The sequence below is a fragment of the Rhinolophus sinicus genome, linkage group LG03, assembly GCF_036562045.2.
Source record: "Rhinolophus sinicus isolate RSC01 linkage group LG03, ASM3656204v1, whole genome shotgun sequence".
In the NCBI taxonomy this organism is placed as follows: domain Eukaryota; kingdom Metazoa; phylum Chordata; class Mammalia; order Chiroptera; family Rhinolophidae; genus Rhinolophus; species Rhinolophus sinicus.
Window position 1 is genome coordinate 150612614 of NC_133753.1, and position 20155 is coordinate 150632768.

Below are 20155 nucleotides of genomic sequence, written 5' to 3' on the forward strand. Positions count from 1 at the left end.
AATCAAAACAGTATGGTACTGGCAGAAAAACAGACACACAGACCAATGGAACAGAACTGAGAGCCCAGTAATAAACACACACAAATATAAGCAACTAGTTTATAACAAAGGAGTCAAGAATACACAATGGGGAAAGGACAATCTCTTTAATAAATGGTGTTGGGAAAACTGAACAGCCACATGCAAAAGAATAAAACTAGACTACTATCTTACACCATACACAAAAATTAACTCAAAATAGATTAAAGGCTTGAATGTAAGATCTGAAATAATAAAATCCATAGAAGAAAATACAGGCACTAAGCTCTAGACATCAGGCTCAGTGGGTTTTTGTGAATTTGATTCCAAAGGCAAGGTAAAGAACAACAAAAATAAACAAGTGGGACTACAAAAAAGCATCTGCACAGCAAAGGAAACCATCAACAAAGCAAAAAGGCAATCTATGGAATTCGAGAAAATATTGGTAAACCATATATCTGATAAGGGGTTAATATCCAAAATATATAAAGAACTCATACAACTCAACAGCAAATAAAAAATAATTCAATTTAAAAAATGGACAGAGGATCTAAATAGACATTTTTCTAAGGAAGACATGCCGATGGCCAACAGACATACGAGTATGTCTTGAGACACACTTATATATGAGTAACAACTTCTCTGCTTCCCAGGACATAATCTGAGTAGTAGTAGTAGTAGTAGAGGAACCCACATAAAAGACCAAAATTAACCCAGAGACAGAATGAAAGATACAGGAAAAGAACAAACAAGGTGCTCTGGGAAGACAGAGGATGGAGCCAGCGACTGCTGATGAGACACTGAGGACCAGAATGAAAAGGTGACCCACTCACCTGTTAGGAGACACTTTGGGGGTGGTCTTCAGTGCCACACCCAAACCAAGCTGAGGATCTCTGATGGCGGAGCTAAGACCCGTCTTCCACTTAAATCAACTGCCAGCTTTATGCTCAGGCTCCTGAACAGTTTTAGGTGTCAACTTATCAAAACAAGCAAGAGCTCTTGCTAATATCTGATATCATGCATTTATCAGAAAATATTTATCAGAAATATCAGAAGCTATGTCACCATTTAATGGATGAAATATATTTCTCATTACTTGAACCAAGGTGAGCAACTTACCATAAAACAGTAGGATGATGGCTAGCAGACAAGATGCAAAGATGTATGGGAGACTAATTTAGAGGCAATATAGCCTGGTCACCAATTGGGCAGAAGCAGGAAGATGAACTTTTTTTCTGGGGACTCCATCTGGGTTGAACTGTTTAGGTGCCCAGTGGACTAAGAGAAAGAGGTAGGGACAGTGAGTAACCCACGGATGTAACTGTCGATGCACCACAGTCATTCTATCAGTGGACCAGTTGTTATTTATTGCACACATTCTGTAGTTTCCTCCCTGCTTATCCAAGTGTTTCATATGGAGATAAGCCTTTTCTACTCAATTTCAGACCCTGCTGCAAATTTTCCTCTGTCCTTGAAACTTAATTACATGGGTAAAAAGAGGATGCCAACGGAATTGATAATTATCAAAATCGTCAGAGTCCAAAGGATTATAATGATGAATATTCTCTTACAAATAACTAAAGGGATTAGCAGATGAATGTATCAGAATATCAACAATGTTTTAAGAACGTGAAATAATCTCATCCTTGTCTCACCTCATTCTTCTTTCATTGCTCATCCTGCTTTCCTTGGTTAAAGGCTCAAGAACCACCTTTATCATTTTACCAACGCTACATTTATACAGGTTTTCGCCGCTATCCGAGAGTAGAGCATATCTATAATACCTTTCATATATCAAAATGGTGTAAATTGAAAAAGCAATTATTATTAATTCATATGGAAAAAATTTTGAGTTTTCCTATATCCCCAAAAATAACATACCAAATAACACATAAAACCCAAAATAATACTAACATATAGTAAAAGCAAGAATGATATGGTAAATACATAGCCTGTATAAAGTAGAAATGATGTATGTACAGTGTAGTTTCACTTATTAAAAAATGATTTCTCCTTAAGTATAAGATAATGGAACGCTACACTTTGTACACCTATCACTCCACTCAAACAATAGACTTTCCATCTATTACCATTACTATCTATTACTATTCCGTCTATTACTATTACTGGATGCTAATTTAAAAAGACCACTGTGCTACTAGCAGAACCACTAGTAACTGGCAGCTTTCAAGATTCTTTCTCTCGTCATGTAAATATTAAGAGTGATGGACACAAACGAGTTCAAAGCATGTGCGATGTCATTATTTCATTCACCACAATCAAAAAACTTAATTATGTCCAATTTTACACTAAGCATAACATCCTTATGAGCACTCTTAGGTGTTTCTGAGACCTTAGGACACATCTTGCTAACGGATGCACAAAATAAATCGAGATAAAGCACAGATGCTCAGACATAGTTCAGAGCTCCGCGACTTGATGCTCAAGATGCTGAGTGTGGTTCCCCGGGAAGAAGCTTGGTGGGCCCACGCTGGCTGCTCTGGGTACACACCACCTCAATTATGCTCTTTGCAAAACAAAAGCTAGTTTCAATTTTCACCTTTTTTTGTAAAAGTGAAAATCCTCTTGAGATTTCTTTCGGTTAGTGAAAACAGGTACTACGAATGTGGGCCTTTCATAAAAGTGACGTGACTAAAAGCAACATCCAAAAAGCGGGGATACCTGTACATATTTGGGGGCAAAACATCAAGACTGGTAGCATTATCTGATATGCACAATACTTAGTAGGATGTCAATTGCAGCCATTTATTAAATGTTCGATTTTCCTGTTCCAAGTAATGAAATTAAATTGAATGAAGATGTGAACAAAGGAGCGGCTAAGTGCAGCAGCACAGAACGGTTCCCTGAAGTGTTGAGAACTTTTCAATCATTAACAATAAACGTGTCCATTCTACCTAACAAAAAGGCTAATCTCTTTCCCAAGCTGGTGGGAAAGTGTTATTGTATTGCTATTCACCTGAGTTAAGTAAAACTCTTTTGCCACTGGAGCTAGCTCCTCCTTATCTATTACAGCTTAACTTGCTTCCAAGCTGTAACATATGCACAGATACACCTTTCTTCATATAGTGGGTATTTTCTTATTTGTTATTTGACAGTTGGATTGTTTCCTCACTGAATTGCATTATCATTTCATCGAGTTTGATGATTATTTTTCAGTTGACAATTATTAGATTTTAAATTTTTTAACATAAAAAAATTTTCTGGGGCGGCCAGTTACCTCAGTTGGTTAGAGCGCAGTGCTCTTAAACAACAAGATTGCCGGTTCGATCCTCACATGGGCCACTGTGAGCTGCACCCTCCACAACTAGATTGAAACAACTACTCGACCTGAAGCTGATGGGTCCTGGAAAGACACACTTAAAATAAATAAAAGTTAAAAAAAAATTCTAACACTAAATTATTTATTAAATGCAGGTGGTATATGTATATACAGTTTTCTTGTTACTGGGAAGAAAACAAAAAATGTAAAATATGGTCCCTTCTCAAATAACCTAAAATCTAATTATGGAAGCAAGACATAGGGACCTTAAACAATTGAAAAACAAAGTAGGAAAGTAATGGTTAAGTGCAGACTATACTTTAAAAGGAAGAGATTAGAGTAATTTGAAAGAACTAGGTCTCCCGCTGACTTGAATGACAAAGAATATTTAAACAAATGCAAGGGCGTAGGGAGGACATTTTAAGCAGTGGGCTAGCCTGGGAACATATCCGGAGTCACTGCTGCACCTGACTTACACAGAGGTGGAAGGATTGTTTGGCAAATAGAAATACCTTATAATATATGCAGTGATTTACTCCATATACTAGTTTAACAAATTACCACAAACTTAACAGTTTAAAACAGCACAAATGTACTGTCTTACGATTCTGCAGGTTAGACATCCAACATGGGTCTCACTGGATAAAAATCAAGGTGTCAACAGGGATGTGTTCCTGTCTGCAGACTCAAGGGTACAATCTATTTCCTTACCTTTTCCAGCTTCTAGAGGCCTTCCACATTCCTTGGCTTGTAGCCACCTCCCTCCATCTTCAAAGCCAGCAACATTGCAATATTGCATCTCGCTGACCTTTCCCCCATAGCCACATCTTCCTCTCTCCACAAGCAGGAAAGCTTCTCTGTTTTTAAGCATCTCGTTGATTACCCTGGGCTCACCTGAACAACCCAGGATACTCTCCCATCTCAAGGTCCTTAACCGTAATTACATCTGCAGTCTCTTTTGCCACATAAGGTAGCAAATTTTTCTCTAATCCCTTTCTTTTCTATTCCCATGGCTTTGATCTAGGTTCTTATATACTCACTTGTGATTATAGCAGTAACCTGATAAATAACTTCTTGGAGGAGTTTCTCCTCCGCTTCAATCCATCCTATGCATCAATTTCATACAGACCACTTAAAGCACTGTTAAGATGCAAACTTTAACTGAGTAAACTTTAAAGATCTTATTGGCTATATTCAATTCATGAATTGGGCAGCATCCAATCTAGCAAACAGAAAGGAATTCTGAGGAGCTGAAAGACTTTTATAGGCAAAAGGGAGTGGGAACAAAGAAGTTATATAAGGCAAAAATAAACAATATGCTGGTTTTTACAAGGTTTCTGGTCTTTGGGGATAGCAGACTACCTAAGTAGTGCTAATCAGATGATTCCTGAGTGACTGATTTAAGAGTCCATTTCTGGGAGAGCCAACACTGTAATTTTTGCAGCTCTTCCTATTTATTCTGAGTACACACAAAATATTTCTAAAAGGATACCCAAGAAGCTGTTGATGGGTTGAGAAATAGGATGCAGTTGGCAGGGGGGAGGACATAGATTGACTAGGTGGGTGGAAAGGAAACCTTAACTTTCCATTTTATGCTTTTTCAGATTCGATTCAATTTTTAGCATGTGAGACGCCTTCTTTTAAAAGTGGAAAAAAAACAGCAAAATAACTTTCATTTAAAAGGCTACATATTTTTCAAAGAAAATTTAGATATGCAGGGAAAACATTGCTGGTATTGTTCATCTAGTAAACACAACCACTATTCAAAGTGAATCACCCATTATTCTAAAAAAAAAAAAAAACAAGCAAACTACAACGAAAAACCAAAATCATACCTCTACTCTCCAATAATGTCTTTGAAAGTAAGAATGGTTAGGTTGGCAAATAGAAATACCTTATAATGTAACATTTTCCTCTAAAGTGCTCCAAGTGCTGGACAAACAGTTCCAATTGGGGGAAGGCAAGATGAATGCTTTCTGGTAATCAGAAAGAAAGTGGCCATGTAACCCATTAAGTGCCTGTCCTACCAGGCGCTGGCTGGGAAGAAGGGAGAAGCAAAGGTGAGTCTAGTCAGTCTCTAACCCAGGGAGTTAACAGTCAATTTCTTCTTGAAATTAAGAAAATGTAATGGGTTACATTTATAACCTGCTTAACATTTAGAGATTAGAGTCATAATGAATTAGCACTAGAACCTTGTTTTCTTCTGGAAAAACAATGTGTAGATACAAATGGAGAAAAGTATTGTAAGATTTGAATTAACATTTTTCTCCCAGGATCTCACTCTGGGGTCACATAACCAGGATTTAAATCCAGATTCTGCCATTTTCTAGATGAATGACTTTGGAGAAGTTCTTTGACTTTTTCAAGCCTCAGTTTTCTCATCTGTAAAATGGAGATACAAAAAGTACTTACCTCAGTAGGTGGTTGGGGGACTGAAGGAGATAAAAGAGTGCTTGCTGCCTGTTTGGTGGAATGACACAGCAGGGACCCAGTTAATCTGACACACCATGAGCACATAGAACAATAGCTGGCACATGAAAACCTCATCCATGTTTGTCAGCAAATGAATTAGACTGATACAACTTAAAACAATGTTTTAAGAAGAAACATGTAATTACAAAAGTTTGGAAACAACCCAAATGTCCACTGTTATGTCTAAATAACATGTGAAACACCCATGAAAATGAAATGCTCTGCAATTGCAACAATAATTAGGAAGTTATCTAATGCTGATATGGAAAGAGCCCTATGACATACCATGTTTCCCCGAAAATAAGACCTAGCCAGACAATCAGCTCTAATGCATCTTTTGGAGCAAAAATTCATAGAAGACCGGGTCTCATTTTACTATAAGACTGGGTATAATATAATATAATACAATATAATATAATACAATATAATACCGGGTCTTATATTAAATGTAAAAAGGAGAAAAAAGTACCTGTATTTCCATTAAAAAATTCTATAAGGATATACTAATAATACAAAGTAGTAAGCATGGTTCACTATAGGGATGGAAGATAAGAATTCAGTCAAAAGGGAGATAAGAGCGGGAGGGACACTTTTTTACTGTATTGTTTTTATATATTTTTTAAAAATTGAACCATATAACTGTATTCCATATTTTAAAATAGATGAAAAATTCAAAGAAAAACAAGGAGCTGGATTCTTGTTGTTTACGCCAGTCAGTGCTATAGTGCATTGTTTGAGGGAGGTTTTTGTTTTTGTTGTTTTTTGAAATTAATTTATTTTCTTAAGACTTCATTCAAGTTCAAAATTCAAGCAGTAAAAAGGAGTATACGGCGGAAAACTGCCTTCCCACCTTAGCTAAAGACGTCCCCTTCCCTCAGGCAACCAATGTGTAAGATTCTTGAATATAGTGGGAGATTTTAGACATTTAGAATTTTAAAATGTATTTACTGCTGTGATTTCGAGGGGGATTTTGCCACAGTGGTCTTCGCAAGTCAGGACTCTTATTCAAAGCTCTTTTATTAAACCATCTTTCTTGTATTGCAAAGGAAATGCTGTTGAGAAGAGCCAACAACTGTGAGCAACACAAATATGATGAGGTTGGTAACGGGGGAAAAGACTGAGTCCTGTGGAAGTCAGCAGAATAAAGGAAACACACAGGCAGAAAACGCTCAGGCCACAGCTGCGTGGGCCCACTTCTGCCCTGGCTCCAGGAAGCTATTGCCAGGCTTTGCTTGGTTCAAAGTCTTCAGGGGAGGGAGCTGTGGCAAGAGGGCTGTGATGTCCAGATGTTGCTGAGTGCATCTTTGGAATATAGTACAACTTCTGAACCCCCTGCGCCCAAACAGTGCAACCCACCCTCAGGTCTCTGGGAGCAGTAAGAGGGTAGCCAACACAAAGGGTTGGTCTAGACAAACGGTTGTTTCAATCAGTTCTCCTCAAAGTGGGACCCCTGGACCAGCAGCAGCAACATCACCTGGGAAGCTGTTAGAAACGCAGATTCTCAGGCCTCACCCAGACCTACCAGATCAGAAATTCTGGGGGGGAGGGGTGTTTTAAGGGGCTCTCCAGCTCATTCTGATGCAAGCTGTAGTTTGAGAACCACTAGTTGAAATCAACATTTTCTCCACTGCTCTGATGGTAACCATCTCCTGGAGCAGGGAAAGGGAGGCAGAAAGTTTGTGAAAAATGCACACTCCCAGGTCCCGCCTCAGACTTACTGAATCAAAGTATTCCATGAGGAAGCCTCAGAATTTACATCTAGGAATGACTGAAAACTGGCCTAAATGATTCCTATTACCAGATACTTGAGGTTAGAGAAACAAACTTGCCTTACGCCCTGATATATCAGGTGTTTCTTTTTCTCAAAAACAACCACCCAGGCTGGCCTTACAGCTCACACAGGATTCTTTCAGACCACCTGATAAGCAGCAGCCTCTCCGGGAACATGTTGATGTCTCTGACCCACCACTGCAAGATCGTGTGCCTCTCAGAATCCTAGCTCGACAATAATCAGAATAAGGAAGGGGCTATTTTGCTGGTACTCACTCCCATCGTAACTTCACAGGTGACCCACCTAAGACCCACTACCCATGGTTGTCATACAGAAAAAGTAGGCCCTAAGGGATGAGACCTAACACGATGGATGTAATAGAGGTAAAAGGAACTTGGTGCTGCCTATTGCCCTGGGTAACAGCACACAGATCCAAGGAGAGCAGCGAGGGAGGGAAGTGTTACAATTTCCTCCATTGAGTCATATCCTGTAGGCCCTAGTTGCTGAAAGGAAGAGAACTTTCCCTTGCCCTAGGGTGTGGGGACAGACAAGTGGAATAGTGGCTGGGTGCATATTTTCTAGACCTTAAGACTGGGTAAACACCACACTTGGAAAGCACTTTGAGACGCTCTTTCCCTGACAGAGCCAGACGGGATCCAACTTGTCTAGGGAAACAGCAGGGAGAGGGTGACGAAGCCCGGAAGGCAGTGGAATGAACTCACATGGGGTGGTGGCTGCAGTGAGTCAGCTCAGCCACAAGCTCAGAGACTAAGGGGCGGAAGACAGGATATTCAGGAAAATGGAGGACAATAATTTACAGAATGACTTTATAATTTCTATTCATTATACATAGTGTGAAACAATCAGTGTCTCGAGCAATTTCCTTCCAAGTTCAGCTATGTTTAAGAAGTCAGTCCCTGGTTTGCTGGTCTGGAGTGGGTCACCAGAGAGATCACAGGTTCCAAGGACAACATTGTAGTCTTTGGCGAACAGGAGCAGTTAAGAGCATCACTGTAGCAGGACAGGAGTCCACAATTGTTAAAATTAGCCAATGTTTCTGAAAGCAGTTGCCATTGAGTGTTTCCTTCCCATTGCACTGGGGACCATCACACTTCAGATGGGAAGTATGGAAGGCTGTTTATTCTCTGCGCATTCTATTTAATAGCAGAAAGGAAAAAGACACGATACAGAAGATAGGACAGAGCGATAATGTAATGGCTCTGGGGGGAGTCAGCGGATGTGCAATCGCTTCAGCAAGAGGAACACCAAGAGGAATATCAGCCCCACCTGCTGAGGGGAATTGGTGTTTTGCTTTTTAACCTGGACTTAAGAGAGCTGAGACCATTTCGTAAAATCCAAGGCCACTTTGTCCTAGGTGTAAAAATGTTCCCAGATTGAACATGGAGCCATGCCAATGCAGATGGTCATAGGGAGGAAGGACTCTGGAGCCAGACAGCCTGAGTTCAAGTCCCAGCCTTGCCACTCCCTACTTTGGGAGAGTCACTCGGTAGTTCTTTGTCTCAGTTTCCCCATCTGTCCTTATCTGTCAACAGGAGGCAGTAATTGTGGAGTTTGTTATTTATAAAGAATTCAGGACAGCACCCATACTTACAAGTTCTCAGTACATGGATGCCGTTGTTTTTTCTCTCCAGGTTTCTTCAGGTAAAACTTTGCTTACATTTGTCATTCATATCTAGAATAACACACATCCACATCTGTGGTGCATGATTCACTCAAAAGGTTCAAATTTATTCTTTCTACTTTGACCAAGAGTGGAGGATGAAAAAACTCCAAGGCGAACATGGTGCTGGTAGGCCACGTACGGTGTCCATTCTAAGGGCAGACTTCGCAGAAGTTAAATTAACAAGTGAGTAACAACCCCATTGTAATCTGTGTGAAGATAGTTTTTGGAATCTTGATTGAGGTTAGTGTTTATCATTATTACTTTAGGTTTTGGGGCGTCTTCATCTAGGGAATGTAAACATGGGGTCTCACAATATAGCTGAGTAATTCAATTAAACACATATTTGTGGAACTCATATCAAATGCAAGGCAGTATCACGTACAAAATTCTGAGGGATGTGAAGGCAATCAAGAAACAGTTCTCACTCTTGGATTTAAACAGTAAAGTCTATGAAACAAGATAGTGGAATGCATCTAATGACATTCCTGTGTAAAAATAGATGAGGAAGAAATCATTTATAAAAGAGTATCACATTGTCACAAATACCTACCAAATGCCTCTTATCTACTTTGCCTCTAACGTCATAACATCCTAAACATCCATCTCTGAGGTTCACATCGCTGCAAATATCTTCTGGTGAACTGAGAAGTAAATTACATGATCAGAGATTATTCTGGGTGTCATCCAAAAGAAATGAAGGTTTATTTTCTGATGGAAAAATAAAGTGACAGTTCCATAAAATAAAATGTGTTTTCTTTGCGGGTCACAAGGATATAGAGCTGTAAAAGACAGAGCAATTTTGTATTAGCTCTCTGATGAATACCCAGTATGATTTTATTTTAAATATTATTTCATAAAATCTTTACAGGTCTATTTTGTCCATTTTTATTTGGGGGTTTTACGGCAGACATCAGTTACTTAAAACTAAAAGTAGTAGTATGTAAAACTAGGGGAAATGCCTTTAAATGAAAAAAGTTTTATTTAATATTATAATTATAATATAATTTTTCATGTTCATCTGCAGAAATGTAAGCATCATTGGCATTATACAACGCTAAGTTCTAAATATGAGCCTCCAGTTGTAGGTGGTTCGCCTGTGGTCTAGAAACATGGGCGTTTTGAGTACATATTATAGTTTGGCATTAACTCACTATGAATCTTCCCATAAATCTTTCAATCTTGTTTTTCCCCGTGTATGAAGTGAAGATACCCAGATTCTTCTGGTTCACAGAGTAAATCCCTTGCACACTGCAGAAATTAAATGAAGTAAGATACATGAAAGTCCATTAGGAATTGTTAAAAGAAATACAAATAGTAGTAATAAATCACTATACCTATTACATCGTAGCATATGCCAAGCAACCTAAGTCATTCTAATACAGCATATATAAATGTCACGCTACGCTGAATAAAATATTAAGCATAATATGATTTTGCCTGTCTCAGGGGCACCCAAAGAAAGTCCTGTTGACTCATTTTACATGGCTTATATTATATAACATGTTTCACTTCCTTTAATAGTCAAATCCATCATTCAACATTGATTACGGCAAGTCTTTCCTGTGACAGCATAGCAGTGGACAAGAGAGACGAGGAGCTTGCCACCTGGTGGAAAATTCCCTGTAGATTTGCCTTTCCAAGCTTTAATGTGCCTGTGAATCATCTGGAAATCTGACTTAAATACAGATTCTGATTCATTAGGTCTGGGTTTGGGCCTGAGGGTCTGCTGGTCCGGACACCACTTTGGGTAGCAAGGAACTAGGTAACCAGTTGTTAACCTCCCAAGCAACATGCTGCCTTAGCTAAATGGAAACACTCCACTTCTTAAAAGAAAAACCCTTACGGACTGACAATAATATTGGGAATTTCAGGCAGCTGGTGAAAGGAGATTCTAGGGGAGAATATTTCCTTGTCTCTTCCTATCTTCTGGTGGTTGCCAGCAGTCTTTGGCATTCTTTGGCTTATAACTGCATCACTCCAATCTCTGCCTCCATTGTCACATGCCCTTCTCCTCTGTGGGTCTTCGCTGGGTATCTGCGTGCCTTTTCTCTTATGAGAACACCAATAATTGGATTTAGGCCTCATCCTAATCCAGTGTGAACTCGTCTTAACGAATTACATCTGCAAAGATTCTATTTCCAAATAAGGTCCCATTTTGAGTAGGCATGGCGGGGGAGAGGGCTGCACTCATGAAAAAAATTTTCAGCTCAGTGTGGTGATATTATGGAGGGAAATAAAAGAGAGAACCTAGAGGGGAAGTGAAAGCTGCATGGTCCTCCTCACCCAGATCTCATCAGGTGTCAGATGGAGCAGCAGCAGACCATGAGTTCTCTAGGCCACAACGAAAGTGAAGCAAGTAGAGTCTGTGAGCAGTGGAGAGTGGCAGGCAGATGAAGTTAAAAAGGTGCCTCAGAGCAGTCTTAAGACAACCCTCTTCCCTTCCCCCAAGTCGAGGTCTTATCCACAAACAGAGCAAGTTGCTAGAAGGGAAATTGTGTGCCCTTCTCATTTCTTCATCTATAATCAAAAGACACTGAAGCACAACGAATAATGATGACTTTCAGACATTTCAGAATAGCTAAAGGTAGAGGCTTTTGTGTGTAGTGTGGGTTGGGGCTGCTGATGAATAGTGATAGCTGAGAATGTGGTTCTCCTCAGGGAAGGTATATCAGATGTTTGGTTATAAATGGCCAGAAAGGGTACTTAACAAGATAGGGGTACCGATCAGGAAATAATTGTTTGCTAGAAATGGGGCAGCCTTTTCGTTGGGTAATTAAGATGGTGTCACCTGATACTTACTCCAGGGAACATCGCTTTTCCAGCACAGTATCATTAATCTGGTGTCATGGCAACAGGCAGGGTCCTCCCTCTGGAGCTTTCTTTTATTAATGTGTCTGCTCTTCACAAGTTATAGTTTGCTCCTTCCGTTGTGTTGCTCCAAGCACAAGTGACAAGGTGGAAAGAACGTGAGGTAGATTTTATTATTTAGCACAAGATTTCAAGAAAAGCAAAAACAAACCAACCAACCACTGGCTTGTTATATTAAAAGGTAATCTCCTTCCTTCTTACAGGTCTGTATATCCTCATATTCATGGACCAGTAGCATCAGCATAGTCTAGGAGCTGTTAGAAATACAGAATCTCAGTTCCCACCTCGGAATCAGAACCTGACCTTTGCCAAGATTCCTGGGAGATTCACATTCACATTAAAGTTTAAGAAGCACTGACAAATAGAGACTTGCGTTTAAATGATACCACCACCAGCAGCTGCCTACTAAGGGTTTCTCTTCTGAGGCACCACTTTTTTTCATTTAGCCTTGGTAGCCTCATAAGATTGCCCCCAGCCCAAAGTAGAAAATGGTCATTGTTTTCTGAAGTGAGAGGAAAGCTTGGCAATTTAGGCTAAGTTTGTCATAAGAAAATGTTTCCAGGCTGTGCCAGGTATTTGGTCCCCAAGCTTTTCTTGTGTCCTGTATAGTTTAGGAAACCTGTCTCTCTGTCTCTAAGCTCACTCAGTCAGCTCAGAGACTCCGGTCTGTGAATTAGGCACCATGTTCCAGCAGCACCAAACAGAGGAGGCTTTTGTTCTAGAAATACTGCCTGGGAACTTTGCCAAACAAAAACTCAAAAGCTAGCTTTGTCTCTCTTAGCCAGGACACAGGGTCATGCCATTGCTTCTTACTCGTCACAGCAATGAGTTTCTCATCTAAACCTTGACCTAAGGATCATTCTGAAAATGATTTGCTAGCCAAAACACCAAGTTTGAAGGACTTTCCTTCATTCCTAGCAGACATGTAATACCACAAGCTAGGTCTTACAATTATCATGAAATGAAAAATGTGGGAAATAACCCAGATACTTTCATTAAAAAGCAAATAATTAATTTTTAAAAAATGAATTTTGAAAAAAGCAAATAATAAGAGCAAATCCGTTGAATTATCTAGATATTTTTTCCCAGACTTTGGACTCTTTTTATTTGAGGGTAGAGAGGATGGAGCCAAATGGGGTAATAAGAGGAGGAGAGACAGGTCTGTAAAAAGGGAAGTATAGAAGAATGATTGATAATTAGGAATGAGATGAGTCATTGTTGCCATGAATTAACCTTGACAAAGGAATATGAATTGTTTTTCATAATGAATGTAGCTGTATGTATGACCTTGGGTAAGTGTCCTACCTTTCTTTCTTTTTTTTTTTTTTAATCAACTTTTTTTTTTAAGAGAGGCGCAGCTCACTGTGGCCCATGTGGGGATCGAACTGGCAACCTTGGTGTTATTAGCACCTCGCTCTAACCAACTGAGCTAACTGGCCACCCCTGTCCTAACCTCTTTCTTCTTCAGTTCTTTAATTTGTAAAATGAGGATAATAATACTACCTCTTTCTTTGGATTGTTGTAAGATTAAATGAGATGATATATATAAACCATTTTACAATGTTTGGTATATAGTAAACACTGAATAAATCTTAGATTTATTATTACATAAAGATGAAATCAATTCTGGGACTAAAAGAAAGTGTTAATCCAAATATTTGAGTATCAATTAAAGTCTACATACAAAAATAAGTGAAATGAGGAATAGAAGTACTTTACCAGATTATTATTCAAGAATAATAGAAAATTTTAAAAAAGACTACAAGGAGAATTAACAGATGGATCAGGCCTGGGAAAATGTCTTGGTTTATTCTGGCTGCTATAACAAAACACCATAAACTGCGTGGCTTACAAACAACAAATATTTTTTTCTCACAGTTCTGTAGGTTGAGAAATCCAAGATCATGGTGCCAGCAGATTCGGTAGCTGGTAAGGTCCCACTTCCTAGATGGCCGTCTTTTCTTCTTAATCTCACTTGGGAGAAGGAGTAAGTAAGGGATATTTTTTAGTCCTCTTTTATTAGGGCGCTAATCCCAATCACCTCCCAAAGGCCCCACCTCAAAGTGCTGTCACAGAGGGGGACCCTTAGTTACTAATTTTTTCACCTACATTCATTTAATTAACAGAAATGATCAGGTCTTCATAGCATCTTTATGGACACCATTTTTTAGATAGTAATTTTCAAGAGAACTATTTTTAAAATCTGCAAATATTCAGCTTTTACAATGAGGAGAAATAAAATGTCTAACATCCAGTGGCCCCCTCAGATGTACGTCAGTGCATCTTATTCTATCCTCCATACCTCCACACTTCTTTCAGAACTGATTTTTCTCAGCTTGTCCAATCTTCTGTTGAACCCATCCATGAAGCTATATATTTTACTGGCTCTTTTCTTCATTTCCTAAATTTACTGCATTTTTTACAAAATGTGTTTTCTGTACTTCCGCACCCCCATAATGTCCTGCTCTTGTCTTGTTACACAGTTGCATTCCAGATGGTTCTGCCATCCTGGATAAAGCACATTTTATCAATGACATGAGGAAACTTGTTCATTCATGCATGAGTACTTTCCAATTAAAGACATTGCTTTGAAGCGACTTCCAAATTGGTTTCATTGAGAAAAATTAAAGGAAGCTAAAAGCCTTTCACTTGTGATTTGACAATAGCCAGAAAATCTTAGTTAATCATGAATGTTAAGTGATAACATTTAATTAGCATGGGTTATAAATAGAATATTGCTTGGGATTTATGTAGGCACAATCTGAAGTTGCTGTGTAATGTTGGCTGTTCTTTCTACAGTTCCTCTCAAAAATGGGACAATGACATCTCACAACCATTTTTATTTTGGACTTTCTTTTCAGAACTAGTTTCTTTGGGTGAGAACTGAGTGTTATTTTGGCCCTTACCATATTCAGTGCTTGCTTCTCGGGTTATAGACTGAGGATATATAGGAAGGTGCTAATGAATCTGTCGGTATCCATTCCTTTGCCCTTTTGTGCTCCTGTACATGAAAGTCAGTGTGATTGTGACCAGGCAGTCACATAGGACTATGTGTAGAAAGAAAAGGCACAATCAATTGGTAAACAGGATTTCGCAACAGCTTTGTTACAGCATATTATGGCTGGGGACAAGGGAAAGATTTTCAGGAGAAACAAAAGTTAATATTTAATGTGTTAGTCAAGGTTCTCCAGAGAAACAGAACTAATGGGATGTTCCCTCTTCCTCAGGGGACCTCTTTTTCTCTTAAGACCTTCAACTGATTGAATGAGGCTCACCCACATTATGGAGAGTAATCTGCTTTACTCAAAGTGGACTGTTGTTAATCTTATCTAAAACATACCTTCACTACACCCTGACAACCGTTTGACCAAATACCTGGGTACCATGGCCTAGGCAAATTGACACAAAATTAACCATCACGTTTGGCCATCCTGTAAGTTGGAATTGATTTGTTATAATATCCTCAAATGCCCTAAAATCACTTTAAATGTGGTGTTTTGATAAAGGAATAAGGACCAGAAAGCCTTCAATGTCACCCTATGCTGGCATAAACCTTCTGTGAAAGCAGTACTTCCTATTTTATTCTAGTATTAGTCTCTAGCAGCGTAGTGCAGTAATAAAGCGGGCAAACTCAGATGTCAGATCACTGGCGTCTGAATCTGGGCTCTACTGCTTTCTGTGTGATTGGAGGCAACTTACTTTTATTTCCCTCTGCTTTGGTTTCTCCATCTATAAAATGGAGATAGGTTTAAATGTTCTAACTCTTGGGAAGTCTGCAGAACAGTGAAGGAACATATTAAGTATTCAATACATATTAGCTTTTATCACCACCTAAATTTAGAATAAAGCCAAACATTTTCTTAATGTTCATCCATCTCAGGGATACGCTTTTAGGTTTATTTTGTTTTTAAACCTGTAGTCTTACAGAAAGTTACACCAGTCACACCCCCTTTCCTACCTTTCCCCTGGGATTGGTATTTCAGTGTCCCTGAAGGGGCACTCAATGTGAGCACGTTGTTTTTCACTAGGAAGGCCAGGAGAGGGAAGAACAGCAGAGACTGCTGTTAATAAGCCCAGACACAATGGGTGGAAGGTTGGCTTTCACTGAGTAGATGGGAACGTGGAGCTACCATTTTATGTCTGGACGCACCTTATAAATGGACCACCCCATTTTAATGAACTGATGAGTAAATACTGTAGCATTAAAGCCATTCTAAGAAAAAAAATATGTATATAGATAGATAGATAGATAGATAGATAGATAGATAGATAGAATAAAGAATTTGATGTTACAAATCAATCAGCTATTTTCTCTATACCAAATAAATTCTTATTAAAAAGCCACTTCTTATTTCCTTTACATCACACACTTCTACATGGCATTTAAGACGAAATTCTATTACCAAAGCCTATACTGGTAAACAACTTTTCCAGGAAAGGGACACTCATATATATATATATATATATATATATATATATATATATATATATATATATATATATAGCATCTGTCATGTGCTTAGAATGGTGCTTGGCACTTCATGAAAACTATCACACTAAAGAGGTAGGTCTTGCTGTTTATACTTTACATATGAGGAGGCTGATGCTCAGAGAGGTGTGGTCACTTGCTCAAGGGCATATAAATGGTTAGTGGTTGAATCAGAACTCAACCCCATGTCAGGTTCCAAAGTCTAGATTCCTCTCCCTCCATTGTGATGCCTGGACTCACAGGACTAGATCTTGTTTCTAAAGCTGTATCCCATAATGGTCCCATCCATACTACACAGGCAAGATTGCATTCCAAGTTGGTCCTGGGCAAAACTAAGGAAGTGCACAAAGTTTGTCTTTGACAATATCCTCAACTCCACAGCAAGCTTTCTTTTTGCTTACCTGTACAAACTTTCAGCCAGTTAATGGTTTCATCAGTTCCTTGGTAGCTTTTCCAATAGCCTTAATGGGACGTTCACCTGAGTCTATCTTCTTCTCAGCATCTATTACTCTTAATTTCACCTACCACACTCTCCTTTATCCAAAGCTTACCTGCCAATTCTGTGTCACATTATAATAATTAGCAACACTTTATATGGTCAAATTGGTTACTGATTTGTAAGTTATTTTATTAACTAGTTACCTCTATGGTTTGAACCTTTAAAAACAATAAAGTACTCATGAATTACCTGCTTAATTAATAATACACCTTAAAGAACAAAAGAAAAAGGATTATAAGAGTCAAATTTTGGTGTTATTTTCAGTTGAGTGGGTTCTTTGCTGTCCCTCAAATCACACCACTTAGGTAACCATCTACTTGCCTTATGCAATTGGCTGGCTTGATTACACATGAACCATTAATAGCACAGAACACACTTTATATACTTTAAAAACCTGAAGCAGGGGAGTCCACCATCTTCTTACTAGTAAATCCTGATATCTGGTAACCCATCTAGTTACAAAGGTCATGGTTCTATCTAACTCATCCAGCTATATGTCCTAATATTGACATAGCCATCTCCTTAAGCAAAAAACACTTCTCATTTTCCATTTTTCAGGGATTGAGTATACTGATGTTCCCAAGAGCAAAGCCCAGAGTCCAATTTGGAGACCTTGATTTTCATATTTTCCAACCCTCTGGTCAAGCCTTTCTCTTACTCATATTTCTTCTCTTGCCTCTCTGCTTCTTCTCTCTTTGTATAGTTTGTCTTATTACAAGAAGAGGAAAAACATTTAAATGCAAAGAGAAAAATGGGTGGTAATCACTACAAATAACCCATTAGAACTGAGACCATTCAATCTGCTTATTTGAACACACAAAGGTGTTTCTCTCTTCTGAAACACTCCACTGCAGAGATAAGAATATATTCAGATATAATTTCATGTGATTACCCTGTGATAGGAGCTCCCATTCACAACTCTCTATGTGGTGTTGTTAAGCACATAAATAGCCTCCAAGTAAATCCTGTCCGTCAAATCTTTATTTTTCTTTCATGAAGATTCTACTTTGCAGGCAAACTCTGGCAATGTTGCCTCCCTGTTAAAATAGCAAGAAAGGAAAGTTTGAAGTTGGGAGAGATCTCGAAAGATCTTTGCCCTCAAAATTTGTCTTGTGTCAAATGTATTTCCTCCCTGAGGAAAAACTACATAGCAAGTCAGAAAAACCCATGTAGTAAAAGAGAAAATTAAATAGTAAAGTATAAAGGCGAAAACATAAGTTGCCATTATGAATTTATTTTGCAGCCAAATTAACCCGTGAATGTTTTTAACAAATACTGATGGGAGGGCAGCCCTGTGTTGATAAGGCTGGTATAAAACTTACTTTTATCCGTTATTTACTCCTAGAGCAGGAATTCTTATGCTGAAACTTTAGGTAGGTTTCAGGGATCTGTGACTTCTCAGAAATTTTGGGGGATTCTTGTATCCATGGGCTTTGGGGGGAATGATCTATAGTTTCTGTCAGATTTTCAAAGGAGTTTAATCTACTCATAAGAATCACTAGTCTTAGAAGATCCTTTAAGGAACATGAAAAAGTTGGGGATAGTGATATCAGTTAAAACCTGGTGTTCATGAGATCAAAGATATGCATTTGGGATACTTTTCTCTGAAAGACAATCAGATCAGACCTGTGTGGATAGTTATAGCAAAACCAGTCAGGGAAATTAGAGAATAGCTGAGAATTGGATTTAGACAGAGCCATTGTATGAGCCATTGTATGAACTATGGTAACACTCAATGTTATATCATCATCATCATCATCATCATCTCAGTAGCTTAACAAAAATTTACTTCTTATTTACACAAAATTTAATTTCTGGTCAATAGGCAGCCTTCCATATGGTCATCCAGGGATCCAGGCTCCTTGCATCCTATGGTTCTGTCTTCTTGTATCCTTAAAGTCCTCTGTTAGAACCTCAATACCTTGCCAGTAAATAATGGAAGAAAGAGAAGGTATGGAGGATTACATGAGGGTTGGACATCATTTCTCATCATATTCTTTCAATCAAAACTCAGTCACATGACCAAACCTAACTATAAGGGAGGTTGAAAAATGTAATCTAGCTGCATTCTCAGGAGACAGAAGAAAGGGCTTTTGGTGAACACATAGCATTTCTGCCCTGCCCTCTTAAATGAAGCAACAGTACCAGGAAGAGGTTGAAGGTGACGAAGACATGCTGTTTTAGATACTGAGAGAAAGTCCAATGTTATAAGCAGACCAATGTATTCCATAGACAATAGGCTAGAAGACTGGCAGAAGAGGCAGGCTTATAGGAGGTAGAAAGGTGTCCAGAGGATTGGATGAACACAGTAACCTATAACCTAGGAACAAAAGTGCTCCAACTGTCAGGCATGGAAGCAGGAGGAATTTGGAAATTCAGTGATCAGTATATAGAGCCTGAGTCACCTAGTTAGTATTTAGGAAGACAGGAGTTAGGAGTAGAAGATCAGAGTGAGGTTAGGCAAGAGCTAGGGTGGGATAACCAAGAGCTAGGAAAATTGAAGAGGGTACAGGGTAGAGAGGCAAGACAGACTATTTGTGAAGTGACTTCTTCGTGACCAGCATGTTGGAAAATAACTGTTCAAATTCCTCCTGTCGAAGATCCAGATGGGTCCTGGAGCAGTGCCGAACCTACAGATAGGGGTCAGCTGTAAGGATGGGCACATGGGAATCTGATAAGGCCTGACATGATCCACCCTCAAATGTTCCCAGGAACCTTACTCGGTCACAGACAACACCCTAAATAACCCTAGCTTCTTCACAAAGATCCTGGGATGAAACAGGCAATCAAATCTGTACAAACCTTCAGAGCACAAAGCAAATGCCCCACTAAGAGTACGGAGGACCCAGGGTAGAAAATTTGCTTAGAAGAAATAATGCTAAAAACAACAGCTGATATGTGCAAGACACAGTTCTTGGGCTTTAAATATATTTAACCATTTAATCTTGACAAAACCTGTATTTGAAGTATATGTCTTTATTACCTCAGTTTTACAGATGATTAAAAACTGAGCAATGGACACTGAGAAGTCACTTGTTCAAGTAAATGGCAGAGCTGGGGTTCAAAAAGGTTAG

General features: G+C 38.9%; 1 long non-coding RNA gene across 2 annotated transcripts; it reads right to left on the reverse strand.

Moving 5' to 3' along the window:
• Positions 1-5887: 5887 nt before the first annotated feature.
• Positions 5888-16314, reverse strand: LOC109445632 (uncharacterized). Of its 2 annotated transcripts, XR_012495080.1 has the most exons (5): positions 14396-16314; positions 13970-14067; positions 12025-12160; positions 10377-10473; positions 5888-10004 (listed from the first exon to the last, which is right to left on the reverse strand). It is a non-coding gene; the product is annotated as an uncharacterized LOC109445632 (long non-coding RNA). The 2 variants fall into 2 exon arrangements; XR_002137063.2 differs by having other exon boundaries at positions 12025-14067.
• Positions 16315-20155: the final 3841 nt, after the last annotated feature.